Source organism: Lathyrus oleraceus, chromosome 5 (assembly GCF_024323335.1).
Source record: "Lathyrus oleraceus cultivar Zhongwan6 chromosome 5, CAAS_Psat_ZW6_1.0, whole genome shotgun sequence".
Taxonomy (NCBI): Eukaryota; Viridiplantae; Streptophyta; class Magnoliopsida; order Fabales; family Fabaceae; genus Lathyrus; species Lathyrus oleraceus.
This window is the reverse complement of record NC_066583.1, coordinates 365082680-365093176: the sequence shown is the minus strand read 5'-3', so window position 1 is coordinate 365093176 and position 10497 is coordinate 365082680.

Here is a 10497-nt window from a genome sequence, read left to right as displayed (position 1 = left end):
CGTGCATACTCTACCCAGAGTAGACGACACCATCTATCATTCTGAACCGTCCGAGGATCTAGATGTCTATGAGAAGATGGATGCTATGAACGATCAATTTCTTGAGCTTCGCAAGGAATTGAAAACTCTCAGAGGAAAGGATCTTTTCGGCAAGTCTGCTGCCGAACTCTGCTTGGTTCCTAATGTGAAGATCCCTATAAAATTCAAGGTCCCTGGCTTTGAAAAATATAAGGGAAATACTTGCCCTCTCAGCCACTTGGTCATGTATGCCAGGAAAATGTCAACTCAGACCGATAATGACCAACTGCTCATCACTACTTTCAAGACAGTTTGTCCGGTGCTGCCCTACGTTGGTACATGGGTTTAGACAGTGCGAACATCCGGTCCTTCAACGACCTTGGCGAGGCCTTCGTCAAGCAATACAAGTATAATGTGGATATGGCTCCCGATAGGGATCAATTGAGGGCCATGTCCCAGAAGGACAAAGAGACATTCAAAGAATATGCCCAGAGGTGGTGAGAGGTGGCAGCACAGATCGTGCCTCCTCTAGAAGAGAAAGAGATGACTAAGATCTTTTTAAAGACCTTAAGTTCTTTTTATTATGAGCGGATGATTGCTAGCGCTCCTTCTGACTTCACCGAGATGGTGAATATGGGGATGTGTCTAGAAGAATGGGTCAGAGAAGGACGTCTGACCAGAGAAGAAGGCTCTTCCGCCAAACGTTATGGGGCGCTTGCAAAGAAGAAAGATGGAGAGGCACATGCTGTGACCTCCCATGTAAAACCAAGAAGACCCTCTGTGAGGAGGAAGACCGTGCGTCCCGCCGGTAACCAGCACCAGGTGGCTCATATAGCACCTGTCTTCAGAGATAATCAACAGTACCAGCAGCATAACAACAATCAGCAACCACATCAGCAATATCAACAACAACAGCACCGTCTGCAACAGCAGGCCTACCAGCCTCAAAACAGTAATTAAACCAGCACGAGTTACGAGAGGAAAAGGGTCACCTTCGATCCTATTCCAATGACGTATGCAGAGTTATATCCCTCTTTGATAGAGAGGAAGTTGATTACTCCGAGAGACCCACCGGCTATACCTGCTAACCCCCAGTGGTGGTATAAGCCCGAATTACACTGTGTTTACCATTCTGGTGCTCCCGGCCACGACGTGGAGAATTGATACCCTTTGAAAACCAAAGTTCAAGACCTTGTGAGGTGTGGCATTCTGTGTTTCGAGGACGTAGGTCCTAATGTGAAGAAGAACCCATTGCCCGAGCATGGGAAATCTGTCAACATGGTCCAGGGATGCCCTGGCAAATACAAAGTCAAATACGTCAGTCACATTCGACAATCTCTGGTCGAGATACATCGTTTGCTGTGTGATTATAGTCATTATGAGCATGACCATGATAAATGCCGAGTATGCTCTGTTAATCAGAGGGGTTGTCGCCAGGTGCGCAAGGATGTTCAGGAAATGCTGGATGAAGGAGTCATTGAGATCCTTCAGAATAGGAATGTTGATGAAGATGAGCCTGAGGTCAACGTGATTTCCCCGGTGTTCCGGATACCCTAAACTGTTATCATCAAATATGATGGTAGCAAGAAGAAGGCTTCTCCTGCTCTGATCATTAAACCAGCCGGACCGGTACCATACTCTTCCGAAAAGGCAGTTCCCTATCGCTACAATGCCGTAGCAGTGGAAAATGGGAAAGAAGTGTCCTTGCCTTCTTCGTCTGTTGTAAACATTGTTGATGTTAGCAGTCTGACACGTAGTGGTCATGTATTTTCAGCACCGCCAAAGCCCCAAGCTAATGCTGATTTTGTTGAACGCCCGATTGGGAATGCGGTGAGCACTCCGAATCCGGCACTTGTTGTTAAGCCCTCCTCTGCATTGAAAACTCCTACTTCTGTTGGCCCTAGTGGCAATGAGAAAGAAGAATGTGATGAGATGCTGAGACTCATCAAAAGGAGCGAGTACAATGTTGTAGACCAGCTTCTACAAACGCCATCCAAAATATCTGTGTTATCATTGCTTTTAAATTCAGAACCACACTGAGAGGCTCTGCAGAAGGTGTTGGACGTGGCATATGTGGATCACGATGTCACGATAGAGAAATTTGATAGCATTGTTGCAAACATTACTGTTTGTAAAAACTTGAGCTTTTGTGACTCTGATCTCCCCGAGGAGGGAAGAGACCACAACTTGGCATTGCATATATCTATGGGTTGTAAAGACGACGCCATGTCCAATGTGCTGGTGGACACTGGGTCATCACTGAACGTATTGCCGAAATCCACTCTCTCAAAACTATCAGATCAGGGGCCTCCCATGAGGTAGAGGGGAGTAGTTGTGAAGGCTTTCGATGGGTCTCGCAAGACTGTGATTGGGGAAGTTGATCTCCCAATCAAAATTGGACCAAGTGATTTCCAGATTACCTTCCAGGTTATGGACATTCACCCATCGTATAGCTGTCTCCTAGGCAGACCATGGATTCACGAGGCTAGCGCCGTGACATCCACCCTACACCAGAAACTAAAATTTGTGAAGAACAAGAAGCTGGTGGTGGTAGGGGAGAAAAGGCTCTCCTGGTTAGCCATTTGTCTTCCTTCCCTTATATAGATGCTGAGGATGAAGTTGGAACTCCTTTCTAAGCTTTATCTATTGCTGAGCCTATTGAGAAGAGAACTCCCTCATTTTCCTCCTACAAAGATGCAAAGTTGGCCATTGAGCGTGGTGCAACCGCTGGTTTAGGGAAAATGATCGAGCTAGAAGACAACAAGTCCCGGGCTGGTGTAGGCTTTTCTTCTGGGGTCTTCAATACGCAAGGGTTATTCAAGAGTGGAGGTTTCATCCACACTGGTCAAGATGAGGAGACTGCTGCCATTTTGGAAGAAGATACAGAGGATTCTGACAATTTCATCATCCCTGGAGGGGTCTGCAATAATTGGGTCGCTGTGGATATTCCGACAGTTATCCATAAGTCAAAGTAATGCTCATTGTGTTTGAAAACCCTTCTCCCATGCCAAAAGGAGGAGTGATGACATTGTTGGCACATAAATACAATGATATTTTCATTCAATAAATTCATGTTAAATGTTTGTTTTTCCAATTATTTTCCCTTTTCGCTTTTTGCATGAAATTGGTGATCACATAAAACCCTAAAAATAGAATAAAATCAATCTTTTCATCTGCATAATGATTTGCCTTGTTTGAATTCTAAAGCTTTTCATATCCAAAATCATTATGCAGGTTAATCAAACCCATTGAACATAATGATCCAACACCATCTCCCAACTTTGAATTCCCTGTATTTGAAGCAGAAGAAGATGATGTTGAAGAGATTCCTAATGAGATTACCCGACTACTTGAGCATGAAGAGAAGATCATTCAGCCACATCTTGAGAATCTGGAAACAGTCAACTTGGGGTCTGAGGATTGTGTGCAAGAAATAAAGATTGGGGCACTCCTGGAAGAATATGTTAAGAAGGGGTTGATTGATTTGCTACGAGAATATGTTGATGTCTTCGCCTGGTCATATGAAGACATGCCTGGTCTAGATACTGATATTGTGCAACATTTCCTACCTTTGAAGCCTGAGTGCGTGCCTGTGAAGCAGAAGCTCGGAAGAACTCATCCTGATATGGCAGTGAAGATTAAAGAGGAAGTTCAGAAGCAAATTGATGCGGGGTTTCTGGTGACTTCTACATATCCTCAATGGGTGGCCAATATTGTGTCCGTGCCTAAGAAAGACGGAAAAGTCCGAATGTGTGTGGACTATAGAGACTTGAATAAAGCTAGTCCGAAAGATGATTTCCCTCTACCACACATTGATATGTTGGTAGATAATACAGCTAAATTCAAAGTCTTCTCATTTATGGACGGATTTTCCGGATATAATCAGATTAAAATGGCACCCGAGGATATGGAGAAGACAACATTCATCACACCTTGGGGAACATTCTGTTATCAAGTGATGCCCTTCGGTTTAAAGAACGCCGGAGCCACGTATCAACGGGCTATGACCACCTTGTTTCATGATATGATGCACAAAGAGATCGAGGTATATGTCGATGATATGATTGATAAGTCAAGAACGGAGGTTGAGCATGAAGAGCACCTGTTGAAGCTTTTTCAATGTTTGAGGAAGTACAAGCTTCGTCTGAATCCCAACAAGTGTATATTTGAAGTCCGTTCTGGCAAATTATTGGGCTTCATTGTCAGCGAAAGAGGTATTGAAGTTGATCCTGCAAAGGTCAAAGCAATACAAGAGATGCCCGCGCCCAAAACTGAGAAGCAAGTCCGAGGTTTTCTTGGCCGCTTGAATTACATTTCCAGATTCATATCCCACATGACTGCCACATGTGCGCCAATATTCAAGCTCCTCCGGAAAGATCAGTCTCATGATTGGATCGAGGATTGCTAAAAAGCTTTTGATAGTATTAAAGAATATTTGTCTGAACCTCTGATTCTGTCTCCGCCTGTGGAAGGGAGACCATTGATCATGTATCTAATTGTTCTTGAAGACTCGATGGGTTGTGTCCTTGGTCAGCAAGACGAATCAGGAAAGAAAGAGTATGTTATTTACTACTTGAGTAAGAAGTTTACTGATTGTGAGTCTCGATATTCAATGCTTGAGAAAACATGTTGTGCTTTGGCTTGGGCTGCTAAGCACTTACGCCAGTATATGTTGAATCATACGACTTGGTTGATATCCAGAATGGATCCAATCAAGTATATATTTGAGAAGCCTGCTTTAACTGGGAGAATTGCCTGTTGGCAGATGTTGTTGTCTGAGTATGATATTGAATATCGAGCTCAGAAAGCTATCAAAGGTAGTATCTTGGCTGACCACTTGGCACATCAGTCGATTGAGGATTATCAGTTAGTTCAGTATGACTTCCCAGATGAGGAGATTCTGTATTTGAAAATGAAAGATTGTGATGAACCTACACTCGATGAAGGGCCAGAACCTGGTTCCAGATGGAGTATGGTGTTTGATGGTGCTGTTAATCAATACAGAAATGGTATTGGGGCAGTGATTATTACTCCTCAGGGCACACATATTCCTTTTACAGCAAGGCTAACTTTCAAATGCACGAATAATATGGCTGAGTACGAGGCCTGTATTATGGGATTGGAGGAGTGCATTGATCTAAGGATCAAGCATCTTGATGTTTATGGTGATTCGGCCCTCGTTGTTAATCAGATTAAGGGTGAATGGGAAACGAATCAGCCTGGTCTTATTCCATATAGGGATTATGCGAGGAGGATTTCAACGTTCTTTACTGAGGTTGACTTCCATCATATTCCTCGAGATGAGAATCGGATGGCAGATGCTCTTGCTACACTTGCTTCAATGATAGTAGTCAGACTTTGGAATGAAGTTCCCAATATCACTGTGATGCGTTTGGACAGACCAGCTCATGTGTTTGCGGTTGAGGAAGTAAAAGATGACAAACTGTGGTATTATGATATCAAGTGTTTCCTTCAGAGCCTGATTTACCCGCCTGGGGCATCTGTGAAAGATAGGAAGACTTTGAGGAGATTGTCAGGCAATTTCTACCTCAACGGTGATGTACTTTACAAGAGAAATTTTGACATGGTTCTGCTCAGATGCATGGATAGACACGAAGCAGACTTGTTAATGACTGAGGTCCATGGGGGTTCATTCGGTACTCATTCCGATGGACATGCCATGGCTAGAAAGATATTAAGAGCAGGCTACTATTGGTTGACAATGGAGTCTGACTGCTGCAAGTATGTGAAGAAATGTCATAAGTGTCAGATTTATGCGGATAAGATTCACATTCCCCCGACACTTCTGAATGTGATTTCATCACTATGGCCTTTTTCCATGTGGGGAATTGACATGATTGGCATGATAGAGCCGAAAGCGTCTAATGGACACAGATTTATTCTCGTAGCAATTGATTACTTCACCAAGTGGGTTGAAGCGGCATCATATGCGAATGTGACTAGGCAGGTGGTCGTGAGGTTTATCAAGAATTAACTCATATGCTGATATGGTGTGCCAGATAAGATCATTACTGATAATGAATCTAATTTGAACAACAAAATGATGAAAGAACTGTGTAGTGAGTTCAAGATTGCACATCATAATTCTTCTCCTTATAGACCCAAGATGAATGGGGTTGTTGAAGCTGCTAATAAGAATATCAAGAAAATTATCCAGAAGATGGTTGTCACGTACAAAGATTGGCATGAGATGCTGCCATTTGCTTTACACGGATATCGTACATCTGTCTGCGCTTCAACAGAGGCAACCCCTTTCTCTCTTGTTTATGGCATGGAGGTTGTACTCCCAGTAGAGGTGGAGATCCCATCAATGAGAGTCTTGATGGAAGCCAAGTTGACTGATGCTGAATGGGTTCAGAGTCGTTATGACCAACTGAATTTGATCGAAGAGAAGAGATTGACTGCCATGTGCCATGGCTAGTTATATCAGCAGAGAATGAAGAAAGCTTTCGATAAGAAGGTCAAGCCTCGTGTGTTCCGAGAAGGTGACCTTGTGCTCAAGAAAGTCTTGTCTTTCGCGCCCGATTCCAGGGGCAAGTGGACTCCAAACTATGAAGGTCCATATTTTGTTAAGAGAGCCTTTTCAGGCGGTGCTTTGATACTTACAACTATGGATGGGGAGGATTTCACTTGTCCTGTGAATTCAGATGCAGTCAAGAAATACTTCGCCTAAAAATAAAAACAGAATAGCTCGCTAAGTTGAAAACCCGAAAGGGCGACTTAGGCAAAAATGAGCGTCTCGGTGGATTGAAAACCTGAAAGGGCAATCCAGGCAAAAGTTAGAGACATAAAAAATATGTATCCCGCTAGATTGAGTACCTCATCATGGGGAAATCTAGGAAAAAATTAGGGATTTGGCAAGTAACTGCATCCTGACAAGACTTTGTTCTACGACTGTCATCCGTCAGAGATTCTTGTTCATTCGTCATCAACCAAAGCTTCAAGTACATCGGATTCAGAATTGGTGGAGAAATGGTCATTATGTTCAATGTAGCCCTTTTCCAATATATCATCAATTTCAAATTTGTAAAGATCTATGGAGTCTTGCCATTTGCAGACTACCATTCCATTAAATAAATTTGAGCCTTTTATCCAGTTATTGGCACTCTTATTTGTTTCTATTCAGCAAATGTTTTGCATGTTTTAATTGAGAAAATATCATTGTTTTAAACAATCAAGTTTTTCATAGTTTGTTTTTAAACAAAGTGAACATTTGCAATGACGAAAGGATACTTAGGAGATCTTCAGTTCTCTCCCAAGGATGGTATGATTCTCAACAGGGTAAGATTTTTGTCCATATTCTTGGCATTGCTTGTATCCTATTCTACCGGGTCCTTTTGTGGCTTTTCTACCAAGCAAAGTGTGTGGTAGGACATTTTCCTTCCTCAGCAGACGTGTTCTCTCTGGTAAGTACGATATTTGGTGGTTGATCCCCAGAATTCCTTTATCTCCTCGGATAGATTCCCCAGTAGAGTTTGTTTTGTGGTAGATTTTATCTGTGATAACTCCTGCCCCCAGCTGGAATGACTGATGTTCATCCCCCTGCAGAGATCTTCGTTTCCCAGTAACAGTTACCCTCAGTGGACCTGGCTTTCTCTCTTGAGATGTAGTACCGGATGTTTGTGTACTTATTCCTTGGAGTTATTTGTGTTAGAAATGTCTGTTTGCAACATTCATCATACATAAACCACGCATGCGTGCATATAATATTTCAAACATTCAGATATTCATGATTGCATTCTTTGCCATATATCTTTGTTTGTTATCCCCTGCTAGTGGGTAATACATTTCCCAAGTAGATGTCGGTGTCTGATCCCTCAATATAGAGTCAGCCTCTTAAGCAGAAAGTATTTATCTTTCCTTCCGCCTTCCCCACCGAGTTATATCCTCGTGGATGATGGTTGTTTATGTTCCTTTCCAACACATATATTGGGATGGGTTTCCCTATTGAGTTATATCCTCACTGGGACGAGTCTTGATTCAGTGTGCCTCTTTGGTTTGATCCTAAATTGGCCTCTTGTGACTGTTTCATATGCTTCCCCGTGGTATAGATGAATAATTGCTCAGTAATTAGTAATCATTCACATTATCCCCGACGGAGTCTGTGGTTTTCTACCCTTATACTGGTAGTTGTAAACCCTATTTCTTTCCCTTGCAGAGTTAACCTTTTGTTCATCATAATCGATGACGGTTACTTTTCCGTGGTTTCCTACCCAGTATCCGGTAGGTGTAATCCCCTCCTTGGCGGTTATCATTGTCCAATATTCGGTGTTGATATCCCCTCATTTTCTTGGATAATTGCTCTGATTACGCAATTTATCCCCAGCGAGTCATCTCTCGTCTATCCTTTTTGTTGCTGGTAACAATTGTTTTTCTCCTAGATTGGTCATCATTGTATACCTAGTTCCGGTATCCCGATGCCCTTTTCTTTTCGGTCGATTTATCCTTTATTAACCCAGTAACCGGTTGTGGATAATATTCCATGCGAGTATATTATCTACGTTCTGACGGTAATAGATAGTATATCTCATGCACCCCTTGGTCGAAGCCTTTTGTTCTTCCCCAGTTGAGTAAGATTCATATCCCTTTTTAGGAATCGAATGTCCATCCCATAATCGAGTTTGCTTTTAGCCCTTTGTTGGATGATGAGTGTCTTGGGAACATTCCCCAATTCACGTTGTGGTTGGTCACCTATTATATGCCCAGTAACCGGCATCCCTGGTGTTCCCTCCTTCTGTTCCCTATTATGACTTTTAGTCCCCTGTGGAGTCAGGATCCCTGAGTTGAAATATACCTTTTAGGTCTTCCTCAGACGTTTTGGAGTTTTGATATCTCTCACCCTTATACCGGTCTTAGATATTCATTCTTCCGGAGCATGTTTTTCCCTCACCCTGGCCGATGGAATCACATGATTTCTTTCTGAGCTTATTACCCAATAATCGGTAATACCTCATCCCTTTGCTTCCCCAGAGGGTTTTGTTTGGATTTTCCCCAGCGCAGTCCCTTAGTGGATGGTCCCCATCTGGAGTCCGGATTTTTATCTGAAGTATCCGTTAAGGATAATTTCTTCTGTATTGGCATATTCCCTAATACATGCGCCTTTGAGTCAACTCGTTTTTCCTTTGATTTCCTCCTTTGGGAATTCCGCTCCCCAAGCTTTGAGTCGTGCCCTGCTCACGCATTTTTTTATCCCTCTTTTATCCCCATAAGAGTCCCCAGAGTCTCTGCCCCATTGAGTGTATTACTCATATGGATTGTCAGTTTTTCCTGATTTCTTTTCTTCTTTGTGGACACATATCCCCACAGAGTGTTATCCTTTTGCATACATACATTTGCATTATGAGGTCTCTTAGGGACCAAAATTCGTCTCTTTGTTATTATTTAAGCCCATTCTACCTCGTCGAGACGAAGATTTTAACCTTCACTTCTCCGGCTAGAATGACCTTAAATAGGGGCATCTGTAAGACCCCAATTTTGGCCCTAAGATCCCTCATGGCATCATAACATTGCATTTGCATAGCCTCAAGGATCATAAGCATCTTGGTTCCCCTTGCCTTTGGGTGGGACTCCTTGTGAGTGGTTTGAGATCACCAAGCATGCTTGAATTGTATATCATTGCTTTTCTTATTTTGTTTACTAACCAAAAGCACAAAAATATGTCACTAACATCTTTTGTTTGTAGTTTGAGCAATCACAAGGTTCAAAGCTTCTAGGAGATCATTTGTGCAATGACATGGCCAAGTAAAGATGATAGCAAGCATGGTAATGGTTCCCAAAGCTCTCATCCATCAAATATGCCTCCCTAATATCTCAATTCATCATTTTGATCAAAGCAAGTAAAAGGGTTTGAGGTTTGTTTCACAAGGAAGCCCTAATTCATCTGTGTACCATAATGCCTTGCTCAAGAAGCAACCTCAGCCCATGGTCAAAAACAATCAAGGGAAGTCCTTTAATTCATCATTTCAGGCATATTTGAACTTATTTGAGTGTTCTTAATCATCAATTCATCAAAATATGGGTTGTGGACTTAAGAAGTTGATCAGTCAATTCATCTGACTATTTTGAAATGCACTGAGACCTAACTCTTTATGTGTTGGTTAAATGAAGATGACTCCAAAAGCAAAAATGTTCTTAAGGACAATATGAACAACGTTCATGTTCATCAAAAATTTATTTGAAGCTTGGAAGGTCATCATCCATTCCAAGACATTATAGGTCATTTTGACTGAAACCCTAATTTTAGGTCAACTTCCCAAGAACATAACTCATTCATTTTTTATGATTTTGAGGTGGGATCAAATTAATTGGAAATATTAAGATGTCTACTTCAAATGTTATTTTTAACAAAATTTCAAAATCTCAAAGGAAGTACATGTGATAATGCAAAACATTATAGGTCATATTGGACCAAATGCATTAAAAGGCAAAAAAGTCCAACTTCAAGTGCCCATAACTCTT